Here is a 15,820-nt window from a genome sequence, read left to right as displayed (position 1 = left end):
GGAAATTCATTTTAGAAAGTGGTTATTCATAACAGAGCGATCCAGTTTGTCATTTTGGAAACCAAAGACATCATTTACAGGTTTCCAGCGACCCGCTGTAACATCAATTTTCGATTCAGTTCAAAATTTCTGCACGTGTCACTGCAGTAATGCAAAGGTGGCTGCTGATTAGTGGCTAACAAATTGCACAGCGTCGAGGGGAGGCAACCAAACATCTGTACAACACCTGCACCCGTGGATGCCAGGATATGAAACATCACGAAAAAAAGGCAATGAGGGGGTGTCGGGGAAAGCGAAACAACAGCAACTCTGGCAGGCGATTATCATAATTAAAGCCGCATCAATTAAAGGGGTCAATCACCGCGCGGCTGCCACCTTCCTCCGCAGATGGTGAAATTTGTTTAGGGCTGCCTCCTCCTTCCTGACACGCAGAGGGACAGAGACAGAGCTGCACTTTTACCAACACTGTGATAAACACACAGATGTAAGAGCAGGGCTCGGCCTCAGAATTAGCTGATGAATACAATCGGTTCAATGCATTTATGACATTTTCCACCTCTTTGCATCATATCAAAAAAACACTTTGCTTCTCTGATTTCATTCCCATATGGATCAATATACAAAAATCAATCCCAAAAGCACCCACACTCTGCTTTTTCCAACTTTTGCGTTGCAGTAACTCACAGATAAAAGCTTATTTGTTTATCTATGACCTAATATTCTTTACTTTGCACTGATAAACTGAACACAGCAGCACACGTAGACAGGCATTATATAGTTTATTTAAAGATACAGGCACCTAAAGAGACCGTTAAAGCAGCCAAGTGTTTCTGTATATTGGTATGGCAGCAACTGCACTGGTCACATTTTAAATGCACTTCTTTTGTATTGGATTGTTCAGCCAATTTAAAGTGAGAAGTTAAGGCATCACTGGTAGAAGCAATGTTTTACACTTGTGTTATTCTGCCCACTTGACTTGAACTGAGAGGTATTTCCATTTGCAGGGAGATGCTGTGAAGTCAGCAGCTGCAGAGTGAAGCAGGATTTGCTCTCTGTCCCGGAGGTCCACCTTAAAGCAACGGGGAGTGATTAGCTCCGGCAGCTTCAGCCAAGGTGGGTGCTGCACAGCCAGCATTTTGCATTTTAATCATGCCAGCCTGGTGACAGGAACAGCAGAAGAGGATGGAAATGAAACTGACCTTTAGTGGTTCAGTTAGACCAATGTATGGCTGGTATACTATGGCTAATCTGATGGTTACAAACAACAGCATTTTAATTATTGCTGAGATTTTCCAGTAATACTTCAGACAAAGCTAATCAGATATCAGTGGCTGTAAATCATACAAAATATCAGTATCTGTCCTTTACTCAACACTTCAAAGTGATGGTGTCATGGTTGTTGTTGGACACATTAGCTGCTGATGGGATTAAACAGGACGTTGTGGTGTCAGATTCTCTCTTCATGAGGTCATCTCACCGCTAAATAGGAGCAGTAAACAAAAAGGGCGGAGCTGCGGCTCATAACTTTCCCTCTGGAACCCGGTTTAAAGCTGCTGCTGACCTAAGAGGGGAAGTGTGGGTGGGAACAGCGGCCGCGGGGCCCCGGCAGGGGGCCGGCTTCCACCCAAGATGAGGACTGACACCAGGGTTCAGGGGTTAATTTGTGTAACAGGCAAATTTGCATACAAATGAAAAATGACAGAATTTTTCTGTTCTCCGCAACTTTCAATGTCATCCGCATCAAGCCAGCCCTATCTACCACCCCCCCATTCCCCCTGCACGCCGTTTGAAGAATATTCATTACTTGTGAAGCTGGGGCACCTTGTTTGCTATTAATCTCCACCGCAGGTCAATGACTTAATTTGCTCAACTTTATCAGTGGTGCCATTCACTTTTTCTTTCTTCCTCCACCCGTCCGTTCCCTTTGTAGCTTTTTCTAAAGTGCTCTCATTGCTTCTCTTCATAGAGACCGGCTAAGCTTTTTAAAGTACAACAAAGGCACAGTAACTCTGGTCTCTGAAAGAGTTTTGAAGACATAAATGAATTACTTGAGAGGAAAATATACGCCAGCCCTCTAGATTGCTCCTTCTTCTCTTCTCCCGCAACGCCCAACAACTTCTGGAGAGATTTCCTCTCAAATCTCCCTTTTTTTCCTCCCCTCCTCTCTTAGTCTTGATTGGATTGATTGTTTTTCTAATCCAGGGGAAATTACTTGCAAAAAGGGGTCACATAATCACGGTGAAAATAGTGGAGGAAGCAGCGAAGTGACTAGTCTTACCACCAAAAGGAAAAAAAAGACTGCACATTAGGTGAATTATACAACACATCATGTCTCTACTTTTTTCCAATTAAACACCATTTCAGATAAAACCACACAACATACTGAATACACATTCATACACACGTTCCATGTTCCATGGAAATCAGAACATCAGAAACACACTGCTGACAAAACATTACTTTATAAAGTTGCTATGGCTTACATGTTCACAACCAGTTGCCTAGTTAAACATACTTGCATCCATCTGGAGTTGTGTCTCTGGACTCTGGACTCACTGAAGTCCACTTTCACTCTCTTTTAACTCTGTTTTGGTTGCTAGTCACTGACTTTTTCTTCCTGCACTTTAGTGTGGTGGGACTTAGAGCCTTTCAGTTGAAAACAACATCCTGCTGCAGCTAGAAGGAGTGAGACTAAACCAAAACGGTAACGTTGCTGGCTGCAGTGTGAAAACAATGAGCTGAAAGATGCTAAAATGCCCTGCAGAGCTGACGCTGTAGCAACTGCAGAGTTGTGAGGAATTGACAAAGTCAGACAGGGTTATTTTTTCCATTGTTACTGCAAAAATATAGATCGGTGCATCTCTAATACATGCTGTCTTAGTTTGCTCAGTCCAACACAATGGGAAAAACTGCTGAAACTTTATGTCAAACCAGGGTGTAACAATCCAAAACGGTCCATTTGTTTTAATTTTGGTGGACCACAGGGGTTCATGAATCACTGCCTCAGTCAGATGGAAAAAGTGCTTGAGTCAAGTTTAGCTCAGACAATCAAGCATATTGAAACAAAGTATCTCAATGTGTTTAACTTGCTCATAAATAGACTGAAACGCTGTAACTGTATACTCTGTGGATTATACATTTCTTTTAATCCTTAATCGGTTGTTTAGGCTAAACTGACCAAACAAACTAGAAGTGCCTCACCGGGCTTTCCTTATGCATGCTTGAGGTATGAAACAAATAGTGCAGGATTAAATGCTTCCATCTATACTGTGGAGTATTAAAGGAGCATTACATAATATCGGAGAATAATAAGTTTGTTTATCTCAATGTACGATGCACGTCTGGCAGAGCACTGACATTTGTTTACTTTGAACAACATTTGAGAGTCTGTAAGTGAATCCTTACATTTGAGCAACATACAGAGCAACATATTCCACCATCCAGCAAGTAAAGGCCAAAACACACTCAAAAAGAAATTACTGCAACTTTGGTTTGTTTGCCTCCTGCAGGCGTTTTGAACCTCTAAAATCCAAATTTCCAGCTTCATTAAGTAGCCCAACTCCTTCTCCTTCCAGGAGAGGAAAGTTGAAGGGAAGGCAGAAAAAAGTGCAAGAGAGAAAGTATAAAGCATAAAGCAGGGGAGTGAGAGAGAAAAAATGTCTTGTGAACCATTGTTTGGATCTTTATGCAAAAACCCCCTTTGTGTTTCAAACTCTTGATCCCCCATAGGCAAAGGAGAGAAGCGTATTGATCTGTGCTGAAAGGAGACGGCCCTTTCATCACGCTTCCTCCTCACCTTAGACGGCTTTGAGGGGGCTCCTTCAGGATCGCAGCACCCTCGCCTGGCTACCGGCCAGAGATTAGGATGGCGATAACCTACCCAGCCCTAATAGGTAGCGAACGAAAGCAGAGGCTGTCTAATTAGCGCTGATCAAAGCCGAGGACTTTATCCCCAAAACAAACCTGCACATTTGAATGTGCTAAGGAGAGGGGAATGAAAAGGAATGAAAAGAGTGGAGGTGAAAGGAGGAGGGGAGAAGTTTTTGAACTTCCTGGACACGTAGTGCTTCTTCTTTTTTCTTTTTTTTTTTTGATGATATGCACAGCTTTGCCCGTTCACCATTTTTCTTTTCTTTCTTTATATGCATGCAGATATATAAGGACAGAGAGGGCTGTGAGTAACACATAGGTGATATTCCTCAGTCTGAGATTTTGCCTGAAATCTCTGTACACCTGACTACATAAAACTGAATGTGTGTGCACCTAGCATGACCTTTGACCTCATTACCTTGTACTCAATGTGACCATCGTGGTCACAAGCAGCAAATTCATCACCACCTGCAGATGTTGGATTTTTTAGTGACACTTTTCTGATACATACTGTGGCAAATTAAAGTTGTTCATCAGGTTTTTCTGTTCATTTGTTGATTCTAAACCAAGTGGCTTTTGTGGATAAACCCTCCCAAACTGTGACTGCTCCATAAGCTTAGCTTATTATTGTAACCATGACAGCGCAGTACGGTAGCAGCTGAAGGGGTGCTATTTCAGGAGATGCTCCTGTGGGTCATATCAGAGGGTAGTGACTCTCCCACAGACTTAATGTTGTTCTTCTCAAATATATTCCCTCATCTGGTGTTTTGGTGATGGCGGTGGAGAGCAGTCTGGTACGTTTCTCCATAATCTCTCACAGGTGTGACTGTGAAGGCCATAGCATATGATTCACATCATGATCATCAAACCGTTAAGTTAGTGTTTGTGTCCTGTACTTGCATTCAGTACATCTCAGATTTATCCTTTAATTTATCACCCTGCCAAGTTGCAGCCAATGCATCTGTCCCTAAATTTCAATGTCATTGATATTAGTGCTTTTTGAGACTCTGTGCAGCTCTAAACCACAATGAAGTCATAACGTCGCAGCTTCAAAAAGCCAAATCTGACGCCTGTCTGACTGCACTTTGAGATAAGAATCACACTAAAGGTTTTCTGTGCAGGAAAGAATGCCAAAAGTCATATGTGAAAGCAATTAGTGTGATTGCAAAGAGGAAGGAGAAAAGTGCAAATGTGTCACCGTTCAAGACATCATAAGTGTCTCACTTTTCATGGTGGAAACTCTTTAAGGAGACTAGACTGCTGTATGGGGAGGTATGAATGTCTAGAACCTGGTGATGAGTGTTGCAGACCGAGGTGAAAACCACCATGGCAGCATTTCTGGTCGCCATCCAACCACTTTTCCTGATAGGGTTAAATTTCTCTTTGATCACTTGTGACCTTTGAGGCGTCTCGCCCTCTTGTTTTGGTGATTTTCTGTTCCACTGTGCCATCCACCCATTCATCACATCATCTAATTTTGTTTTCGGAATGTAAGTGTTTTCTTCATTAGGCGCTCTTTTTGACTGCAGCAGCCAGGCGGTGCTGATGAGGAGGCCAAAATGCAGCAGCAAATGTGTCGAACCTCATCCCATTTACTGTCAGACGTCCGCCAGAAGTTTGATGCAAATGTACAAATTGCCACGACTGTGAATGTATTTGAAATTTGATCACATTTCATACCCGCGCACTCAGCCTCTTCCCCCAGAACTTCACACACCATCAAAAAAACATACAACGCCCTGAGTTTTCTCCTAATGAATTCCTGATAAAAGAAAGTTTATTTTTCCATATTTTTACTTTTTGTATTACATTTACACATTTCCAGCCGTTCACGGCCACCAAGATATATGTGCCGTGTCCTAATCTTAATGGAAGGGGCAAATTTGGCGGTCCGGTTTTGCATACATTTCCCAAAATATTAGATGTGACTGTTTGGCCTCACAGCTCAGGAAAGTTCTGACTTTTTAACACAAGAACTAGATGAACACAGACGTTTTTTTCCTGCTCTGATTTCACTTACAATGGTCTCTTTGCTCTGTATTTAAGATCGCGTCTACCTGTGATCCTCAGCATGTGCAAGCCCTCTTTCCTCTGGCGTTAAACATATGCTCCAAACATATGTTCCATGCAACATATGCTCTGCTAAAGCTGCCGTTTTGTGCCAGTATACAATCCTGGATGTTGAAGTTTGAATTTCAAGCATTCAGCACCTTTCTGGGAAATTAGATGACTCCTCAATTAGGAGAAGTCGGAAAAAATGAGGAATTTCGCGCCCTGTAAGGCAAAATAGCATCCTGGAAAGTCATATGAGTACAGTATGTGTATGTCTGTTTATTCATCTACATGTCTGTGTGTGTGTGGCCAACATACAGTGCATGTGTGTGTGTTGGAGGGAGGATTATAACCCATTGCCTCCGTGCATTAAGCTTCCCCTCATCCAGTGCCAAAGGCCTGACCCAAATATGGCTGAAAGACAACATGTGACCTGCTTAGCGCTTCACCCCCGTCTCTGCTAGCTCCAGGGCTTTAGTGGTGGTGGTGGCCCGGTGCAAGGGGGGTAGTATGTGGCGGTGTGCAGGGAAGGTGGGGAGGTGGGGGGAGTTCAGTCTATTAGTGGGAGAAAGCACAGATGCCGGCAGATGGCTAACATATTGTCCAGAGCTGACCCAAGTGCTGAATAATTACTGGAAAGTTCAGCGCTCTCAGGTCTGCAGCCTGACTTCACCTTCAGTCCATAAATGTTGGAAATGTGGCCGAGGAGTTAACAGAATTTTTCTGTTCACTAATTGTTTTGTTTCTCTGAAACAAGAACTAGATACATGACGTGATAAAATACCTTCATGGTGGTTCTTTTTAAGGCAACACTCATGTTAATACATACTTTTTTGGTTAATTATGACAAAACAAAAAACAAACATTTCACTATGATGTTTTGAGGGACTGAGCTTACATCATTTTAGTTATTTGATGCTGCTGAAAATATACCAGATGCTCCTTATGCTGCTCCCATTGGATAACAAGCTTGTCAAGAATAAAAACAGCTACTGTTCTTATCACATCCTGTTATGGTGAACACATGGTTTGAACACTCCAGAAAGTCCTGTGTCAACCTCTGCAAAACCTCTTTTCCTCTCTTCTTCAAGTAGTTTTATTTGTAAATGACTTTCTTGGTTTAAGAGAGTTTTATATCATAATGCAAAACTGAAAAATACCAGTAAGATGTAATTCTTGATGTACAGATATAAATACAACATATATATCTGTATGAATAGATACAAAACTGATATGCAGAGGGAAGTAAACAGCAGCATTTGGTCTTGTGTTAAAATAAATGTAAATATTCTTACTCCGCTGACTCCACCTTTTTCAATTGTTTAAAAAAAAAGTTTCAGGACTCACTTTGAGACAAGAATGAGTTGATAAGATTGAGATTTTTGCTGCAAGAAAGAGCAGAGCTGGAGTTATGAAAGCTTTTATCCAAGAGCAATAACGAGCTCCTCAGTTCAGAGGTACACACTTATGAGGTGTAACATTAAATCCTAAACATTACATACCCATGCTTAATGACTGTAAAATAGCAACTTTAAAGCATTTGGTGATTCCAGTTATGTGTTTCTAAAAACGTAGAGGCCGTCTTATGAAAATCTGAATTATTTTATACATCCCATTACATGACTGTGCTGCAGTTTGTGGTGCAGAAACATAAATAACTTAAGAATAAAAAAAACATATCACTGTATATTCACGCATGCAACAATTTATACTCCATATTTTTATGTCAGCCTTTCATCGCTGAAACCGAGCTGTTTATGAAACTACGCTCTATCTTGTGACACCCCCCCATCCCTCTTTCCCGATCACACACACATCCACAAACACACACATGGATGCAAATGTGTCTTTTGGCTATGAAAAAGCTGTCTGTACTCATTTGTAGTCTCCGGCCTGAGGATAAATCAGATCATGGCCACCCCCCCCCCCCTCATGGCTTCTGGCCCAGCCAGGGCTCAGGTAGCGCTGGAGGGAGCCCTGTTCAGTCAGCAGGCTGCAGATGCTGCTCTCGATTGGGCTCTGTGTCCCCCAAATGTCCCCGATGCCAGGAGACCAGGCATATTACTGTTGGAGTGACATTAAAACCAACAGAGAGGAATGTAAACCCCTGAACTCGCCGTGCAGCCCATCATATGGATCCATGTTAGAAATCTGAGTAAATATAGCTCTGTTATGCCCTCAGTGGCAGTAGACACACAGAAATATATTGTTTATGTTGCTATAATACAGATCCAGCCCTCATTGATGTCTCGTCGGCAGAATTTATTCACCGGCGCACAATTGATATGGATCGTGAGTCGACCTGCAACAGTCTGCAGACATTAATGTAAACAAGGTTGATGTGTGCCCGGGTGCACTTATCAGCGTTCCCGTACGGAGGCGGGTTCAAAGCATCGCACAGCAGCTACAATAACAGACAAAACAAGCCTGTGGCCCGACAACGAATGAATATACATTAACTCATAGCTGTGTTCCCCTTTTGAAAGGCCAGAATTCATTTCATGCTAATGATAATGACAATAATTCACAATGGACAAGAGAGGAGGCCTTGCAAAACAACTGCGTTCCCCCCTTAATATGATCAGTCGTGATGATTTTCTCCACGATAATGATTCATCAAACGATTCTGCGGCGGTCACAAAAGGGCTCAAGTCATTAATAAAAGAACAGAGTCAAAGCACCTTGGGGATCTTTTTTTTTCCCCCCTTTCTTTTTTTCCTCTCCCTGCATTCGGACCTACTTATCATTAAAGCAAGTAAAAAGTGACTGCTACATCTGAATGAAATCTCATTGTTGGATTTCAAGATGTGAATAAAATTCCATTTCAAATTAGGCCCCATTAGCATCACTAAGAGTGGTAAGATTCGGGTGACCTTTTTGTCGCGGATATCTGGATCTTGGAAGTTTTTCTCCCTGTGTATACAGAAGTGAAAGGAAGGTCCTCTCTCCTTTTTCTTCTTTCTTCCTTTGGCGGTGATGAAACTGCACAGATTTGACCTCCAAATCGAGCCATCCAGCATGTGAAAAAGGTGCCACTTATATTTGTTTCTTTATAGAGTGAAATATAATCAAAAGCTGCACTGATCCATCTCATCCTTGTTTTTCATATCCAGATTATCACTTGTTAATCAAACCGTCTACAGTTTCTGTAGGTCACTGCTCATGCTAACTACACAACTAGACAATACAAATAGATGATGGAATAAACCCAATTATGCACCATTTTGAGGGCGAGTATCAAAGACATCAACAGAAAATTATTTAAAGTTGACTATCCACAAATAGCCAGTAACTCTAATAGTACAGCACAACCTATCTCAACCACTCAAAATGTACCTTTACCAGGAAGTAAAAGTCAGGATCTCCCTGCCTCTCCTGCTGATTTTGACTGTCTCCCAACTATATAGAAGTGTGCTTTAAAGTATTTATCTCTGCAGATGGCAGTCAGAGAGGACAGCAAACTCCTAATTTAATTGCACAGGATGCATGTAAGGAAATAAATGGTCATTCATTTGTCTGAAACTTTCAAAGGTCCTTGGATATTATTATGCACTAGTTTGTTGGAATGAGACTGATGAGAAAATAGGACAGGAGGAGAGAAAATCAGAAGGGAAGAGAGGAAGAAGGAAGAGAGAGGGGTGGGGGTGGGTTTGACAGATGTAGAGCTGCAGAGGTTTGGAGGTCAGACCAATAAACAAACAATGCATCGATTTCCTGCCGCTGTCCACCATTCCTGGGGAAACCCCTTTGCCTCCACCATCCGGTTACGCTCATCTCCACTTATGTTAAAGACACTCCTCGCTGGGGGAAGCCCGCCCTCCCCCTCTACATCTCCCCCACCCCCTTCTCCCTGGTTAATAGCATCCCTTGGACATCTCCTGGGGACAGTGCATCTGAGGTGAACCACTACCAGAGATTGGTAATCATTTTATTAGAGGAAGTCAGAGTCTAGCTTCCACTCAGAGAGACGGATAAATGGTCAGGTCTGTGGATCTGAAGCTCTCAGCTTGTTTATTTGAAGGAAATAAACAGCAAAGCACAGCACTGATCTCTCTCTGCATTACCCTGCATGCTTTAACAGCGCTACAGAATTATTATTTGCACTTATAAACGGAGAAATTCACCCTAAAACACTGCTGTAAAAAGCTGCTTGTGATTTATGGCTCATTTAGCATTGTCTGTAAATAACTGGTGAAACATTCACAACATGCCCAGGTATTTTTAAAAGAAGAAGAAGCAGTTCAACAGTGATACATAAGGATAGATACAGGATGTCTGGACTGTGCAGAGTTTTGGGCTCTGCACTGTTTTGAATAAATCTAAAGTCTAAAGTCTAAAGTCTGTCCAAATTCAACAAATTAACATGTGGACATGAAAAGACTTTGCTCAGAGGATCATAATTCATAACAACATAAATGTGATGGGCTTTAAGTGAATCAGAGGTAACTTTTTTTACAGCACATATTAACCATCTTTTATAAAATTATCAGTGGCTGTACTATTTAGAACCATTAGAATTAAGAAAGCATTAATAGCCATGGAAATCACTGAGGTTTCAAGTCTCTTCTCATTTTGTCCCCTCGTGGACCAATGGCCTTTCAGACTTGACATGACACACTACATACTGTACATATGACTGAGGTCTGTGAGGGCCCAATCTATATGAGAGGTTGGAGGTTTAGATCAGCCAAAAATGTTTCACAAAAGCAACAGGGAGAAAGTCATTTTGATAAATGTGATACTCCACTAATGTGATACGGAGAAGGAGTTTTAACCTGAAACAGTACCTTCCCTCCCCCAAATCACAAAATAACTGCCTGAATGCTGTGAACATCACAGATTAATGACATCCAACGGTAATACAAGGTGGACTTTTTTCCTCTCGAGGGACATCTGGCAGGAAATAACCTCACGCCTTCGTTTTTCTCTTTAATTTCACGATCATAAAGTGCTGAGCTTTCTTCCCCTCTTGTACATTCATCCTATAGCCTGTCCTCCACTACAAAAGTGGAGGAATGGAAAAGCTTTTTTCCTGTGTTTTTAATCCCTTTGCACCCTAATTGGCCTCTCTTTACTGTGAAGTGAGTTCAATCTCCAAGCAGATAAAACAAGTGTTGGGTGAGGGCGCAGGCACCATGGCACTGTGTTCCCAAGCATGAAGTGAGCGGTTTTGAACTAATATCCAAGCCTCTGCAATTAAAAGCCATGGGAGTCGTTAAAGTAACTTCCTTTTTTATTCTCCCCTGGAATACTGCTTCACCTATTCTCTGCTGGTGATGAGACGATGATAGCTGCTCTCAGATCTGCGCCTCTTGTCCATGTGAATGCAGATTGGACTGATTACAGCTTGAGGATTCATGCGCGTCAGGTCATCTGCAGCTCAAACACAATCCTTTCATCACTTCACTAAAGTCGAGTATTGAGTGGTGTGGCAGTCAACGGCATGCGTGACCCTTTCGAGAGGCGAAGAATGGCGACAGGACCCTTTGTGTGGGGTGATTTCTTCCAAAGCTTTGGCCCACCCATCGAAACACAATGACGCTGTTGTGTAGGTACCAGGATTAGCAACGACTGGTATTGATCCGCTGTTTCTTTCTTCCTCCGTGTCCGTATGAGAGGCCGGTCAATATCTGCGAGCTTTGATTTCTTTGTGGCTGTCTCTGTCTCACAACTGATGCTCTAATGTTATCGCTGTGAATGCAAGGAAGGTTTGATTGCTGACGAGCTTTGAGACGACAGTTCCTCAGCAAATGTCTTCTTTAAGAAGCACAAATGAGGATTAGGCTACCAGTTTGCAAATCTCCTTACACATTAGGTCTCTATCAGGCAGTGGCGTCCACCGTTCATTCCTGAGCAAATTGAAAAAAATGATAATAATTTTGTGGGACGGAGCCAAAATAAAGTACAGGAACATGTCGCCCAGTATAACAGTGAGGCTCACTCATGTGCTTTTAATAGTTTTTGGGCAACAATGGAGCTCTATTGCACAGAGTAATAAAATATATTTAGACAGACAGATCAGTAAATTCATTCATCCGTTTACAGGGAATTTGTTGGAAAAAAAACTGAATACCAACAGCTTCAAGATCCACACGAGTTTGTGACATTTTAGGGACAAATACAGGAAAGATGCTGTTTGTGTCATGATGCAGGGGAATCCAAATCTATGTATTTACAGAATTCACGAGGATCTTAAAAACCAACATCAGTAAAAGTGCAGTTACAAAAGTTGCAAAGAGTTCATATAATGAACAGTAAACACAGTACTGTCTAAATTCACTTAAAACATTATCAAGAAAATGCATGATTCACATGGAAGTAAATTTTTGGCAGAACACATTGAAACAGCTCTTTAGTATGTGCCAGATTAACTGGAGGGCACATATAATACTCTTTTAAAGCCTATTTGTTACTTTCATGTTCATTTAAAGCCTAGTTTTGAACTGGGAATATCTAACAGCACGTTAAGATCCAGATTGTTTTGCCCTGTCGTTGCCACAAATTTTGGCAGAGCCTCTCCAGTGCCATAATATCCGTATTCGTTTATTCATTTGTTTGTCTGTTTACGTTATATGTTTGCTTATTTATCCATCTCTTTATTTTTTAATGAGTTGAAAATCCACCAGAGAATCCGGGCGATGAAACTTTAAAACGTGTACAGTAGCAGTGAGGGGAAAATATTTACATTGAAGCCGGCCACAATCTCAGAAGATCCTCAAATGTAGGTTAGAACTGCAAAGTTAATATGCAAATGTCCTTATCTGCTGGGATTCACAAACAACCATCATCCTGATTGATTTAATAAACTGCTTTTATCTTTCAAAGTGTTAATTAGGAGAGATGGGCCTCGCTTTGAATCTCAGCTTTCTGTGGCACATTTGAGAGCTTTCAGACAAAGAGAAACTTTCTGTCCCTTAACATCACTGAACTTGCAGCTTCTTCAACATTTTCACAGAGCGTTGTTGTTTCTGAGGCACAAAGCTTCTCTCCAACAGCGAAACACTGACTGGTTTAGTCAGGTTATAGCAATATATTCAAGTCATCTTCCATCCAACGGCGTCAGATTTGTATTTAGAGAAAAGGGAGGCTGCATCAGCGTCAAACATCAGACATAAGAATCATTTTGGTTTCAAATTTTGAAGCCCACAATAGAAATCTCTTTCCTCTCTCTTTATCACTTCAGGAATTTAGCCAGAGTCGTGTGTTTGTTCTCTGGAAGTAGACTGTGAACACTCATCACATCTTTTTAATTTGGTTTAATTGCTAATTACTCAAAACACCAGCGCTGCAGGTGTTGACCAAGACTCATAACGAGAGCACACACCTTCATTAATTAACTGTACTGGCTGCTGGTCAGTCACAGAACACATTTTAGGATTGTCCTTGTTTTTGAAATTGATGAATGGAATAGTGAAGTATTTGTTGAGCATGTCTCTATCTTTTGCCATCATCCCTCTGAAGCTGGTCCCCTTGTAGCAGCATTTAGTGCCTCTGATCCTGCCAGGCAAAAATGAGAGGTTCATTTGTTTGTTTATGGACCTTTAGCCATTGTGATTGCAGTATATGATTATCTGTTTCATTGTCAGTTGATTGTGAATATAAGGCACTGGCATGCACTTGATGTTGCATAAAAGAACTGTAAGTACAGTGGTTTTACTGAAGATAATTTTAATCAGTCAAATTTGTTTCAGGTAATTAATCCAAGATCAGACTAACCTGAAGTGAAGAGAGCACTTTGAATTCAAAAAGGCAGAGAAAGATGAACTAGTAGATACATTTCTCCCACTGACATTGTAAAGCTTTTTTCCTTTCCTTTGCTAAAGACAAATTTCCATGACGCAAGAGTTGATGCATCCTCCTGGCGTGAACCTGTGTGTGTTTTGAGGTTAGATTTTTGCCGGATTTACTGTACAGGTGGAGAGGAGGTCGGATCAAAAGGAGCCAGCAAACATGACGCAGGTGCAGCGTTTGGCTGTGACTCGCAGGCAGCAGCCAGTTTCTGTGTGTGTGTGTGTCGCTTTTCTCTGCCAACCTGCAGGGCACAAGAGTTCACATTGTGAGGCGACATACTGGCGAGCTGCATGCCAGTGACCAGAAAAACAAGAAAAAAAGGGATTCCCCTCCAGTCAAGGGAACCACGACATGAAATACTGGAGCTGCCAAGGCCCCTGAAACCAACACAAAAAAAAAAAAAAAGCCCGGACATGTCTGAAAGCTTCCTCTCTCATTCGTGCATGTGTCTCACGGTATCAGAGTTTTGATCTCATCCAGTCGGACACTTTGAGGGAATATTTTTCTCCCTGCCATCCCAGAGCAATCTGAATAATTTTCAACTGCATATTTTAACTCTCAATCTATCTTTGATGTCTTATTTGTGTGATTATGTCTCCCTGCTTGGAAAAAAACAACCAATATGCACCGACTGTCAACCACTCGTGGCACTTTCCTCCTTTTTTCTTTCTTCCCTGTGCACGGTTGGGACTGTTTTTAATTTTTTCGGGGGGGATCAAAGCAAAGTCCCTCATGCTTCACTTCAAGTAAACACGAAACGGAGGAGATGAAGAAACTTTAAAACATTGTTGAAGGGCGTCCTGTTGAATCTGAGCCTCTCATGAGAAGCATCTTGACGCCGCTCGTCTTTAAACAAGTTTAGACTAACTTCTTTCTTTTTTTTTCCCTGGACGTGGGCGGCCATCTTAACCTGAGCAATTAAAGCTGAGACAAAGCGCAGAGGCTGCAGAAAGCTGGCGACAGCGACCGCGCCACCTCTAATTATTGACTGGCCCCTGGCTCGGCGGCAAAAAACCTTCATTATTCTTCAGCCTGTGGTAATTTGTATTTGCCTGATATTCATCATATATTGTTGGTAACCTTTAATTCATCTGCTGTTAGCACTTTTGTCTGCTGAAGTAAGGCTCTGGGCAGACCGGCTGTCCTCATGCAAGTACAACAACTGTAAATTGGCAGCGACGCCCTAAACTTTACATACATCACACGAGATACTTTTAGCTTGATTACTTTTCTTTTTTTAGTTTGAGTTTTTTAACTTTTGTAGTTTAGAGTAGATGCACAGTTGAGTAAGTGCACACTTCTTTCCTCCTATTAATTTCTCACTTTTCAGGTTAATTGCTTCTGCTTTCCCCCTTTTTTAATTTGTTTTACTACTTTTTCCCTCTTCTTCCCCTTTCTCTCTTTTTCTCATCATTGTCCAGATCTCTCCTTTTTGTCCACATCTTCCCTTTTCCTTTCTTTCCATCTTTCTCTGACCTTCAAAGTTTAGCTTCCTCTCCTACTTCCTTCTTCCCTTTCCTAAGTTCCTTTTTCTTCTCTCCTCCATCTGTGTCTTCCAGATGTGCAGTCCCAGGTTCATTTGTTTCTCCGTCCATGTCCATCCTTCCTGCATTATGTCTTTCCCTTCTTCTGTCTTTTACTTCCTTTATAGTTGCTTTCTTTTTCTTTCCTCCCTTTCATTTATTTATCTCCCTCCCTCCTTTCCTTCCCTTACAGCCTGTCTTTTTTTCTTTTTCCCCCATTATCTGTGGTTTTTGCTGTCTGTTTTTGTTTTCCTCCCTTCCTTTCTTTTTCTAAATTTGGCCCACTTTTCTTTTTTTTCTCTCCCTCCTACTTCTTTTGTTTATTTTCCTTTTTCCTTTTCTTTCCTCAATTCTTTATTTCCTTCCTTGTTTCTTCAGGTGTACCATCCTGGGTTCATTTTCTTTTTTCTTTGTATCTTTCCTCATGTCCTCTGTCTCTCACATTTGTCCTTTCATTTATATCACCTCTCTTCCTTTCTTACTCTCATTCTTCTTTTTCATCCCTTGTTCCCTCGATCATTTGATCCAGCAGTCATTACACACTGTAATGAATGAACTAACAGTGTATTTATGACTTTTCATCC

At 41.6% G+C, this 15,820-nt stretch overlaps 1 protein-coding gene across 1 annotated transcript in view; it reads left to right on the top strand.

Annotated features, from left to right (window-relative positions):
• The first annotated feature begins 1,021 nt into the window (after positions 1-1,021).
• Positions 1,022-15,820, top strand: part of LOC108873107 (SLAIN motif-containing protein 1) — a 148,277-nt gene continuing 133,478 nt past the window's right edge. The window contains exon 1 of the mRNA XM_051066088.1: positions 1,022-1,113. The gene's annotated coding sequence lies outside the window, so the exon portion shown is untranslated. The remainder of the gene's footprint in view (positions 1,114-15,820) is intronic.

Source organism: Lates calcarifer, linkage group LG7_2, assembly GCF_001640805.2.
Source record: "Lates calcarifer isolate ASB-BC8 linkage group LG7_2, TLL_Latcal_v3, whole genome shotgun sequence".
In the NCBI taxonomy this organism is placed as follows: domain Eukaryota; kingdom Metazoa; phylum Chordata; class Actinopteri; family Centropomidae; genus Lates; species Lates calcarifer.
The sequence above is the reverse complement of the archived record's forward strand: the minus strand, read 5'-3'. Positions and strand labels throughout refer to the sequence as shown.